This window comes from Mizuhopecten yessoensis, unplaced genomic scaffold, assembly GCF_002113885.1.
Source record: "Mizuhopecten yessoensis strain PY_sf001 unplaced genomic scaffold, ASM211388v2 scaffold9761, whole genome shotgun sequence".
Classification (NCBI taxonomy): Eukaryota; Metazoa; Mollusca; class Bivalvia; order Pectinida; family Pectinidae; genus Mizuhopecten; species Mizuhopecten yessoensis.
In genome coordinates, this window is record NW_018408209.1 from 1 (window position 1) to 882 (window position 882).

General features: G+C 31.4%; 1 protein-coding gene across 1 annotated transcript in view; it reads left to right on the top strand.

Annotated features, from left to right (window-relative positions):
- The first annotated feature begins 6 nt into the window (after positions 1–6).
- The window catches only part of LOC110458778 (cytochrome P450 3A19-like), a 25,135-nt gene continuing 24,259 nt past the window's right edge, over positions 7–882 (top strand). The window contains exons 1-2 of the mRNA XM_021510681.1: positions 7–11; positions 405–521. The gene's annotated coding sequence lies outside the window, so the exon portion shown is untranslated. The remainder of the gene's footprint in view (positions 12–404; positions 522–882) is intronic.

Here is an 882-nt window from a genome sequence, read left to right on the forward strand (position 1 = left end):
CTAACAGATGGGTAAGTATTCATAACGGCAATGTTTCTCAGACACGTAGCTCATATTTAGATAACGCTAATAAAACAAACAAAAATGATAGTAAATTTGAATCTTGGGTTTACATTTCATAACTCAAAATGGTCCATCTAACAATTTCCTTACTTTGAGATGTAATTATACAATAATATATACTACTTGGATGCACCCATCTATTTTTTAAAAATCTATATGTTGATATATAATCAATATTTAATCCCTTGAGATAGTTATAATATTGTTTTATAATCAACACTGATTTACATAATATAAAGGTTATTTGCGATAAAAAAGCGATTAAAAAATCATTTTTGTGGGTATGGAGGATTTGTTGTTTTTTTAACATTCACTGCATCTGCGTCAATTTTTCCCTTCAGGTATTGGATATTTTTCCTTACCCATTAGACAAAGGGGTTAGTTTTCTGCGAGACAAGGATTGGAAGAGGGTCCGATCACTGTTGCCACCTGTATTTATCCCATCTAAAATTAGAAAGGTTAGTTACTGATATACACAACATGTGGTGCAGGAATCACTTACCCGTCTGGATTACATTGTTTCACCTTATTCATTAATTCATTTAATTAATTAATTAATTTCATTTCATTATTGATTATTGTTTGTTTTCTTTATTGATGGATTTTTTTAATTTATTTTTTGTGGCGTTGGGGAGGAGGAAAGGGGAGTTGTTTGTCACACGTTTCCTCTTGTACTTTCCTAGCGACTTCAAGTTTAAAGTGTCTATTATAATATCGTTATACTTTGGCATTCTGTATTGACATCGTGGTAAGTATTGCTATTGTATGTTGACACTGTGGTATATTTTGCCCTTGTGAGTTGACGCTGTGGTATATTTT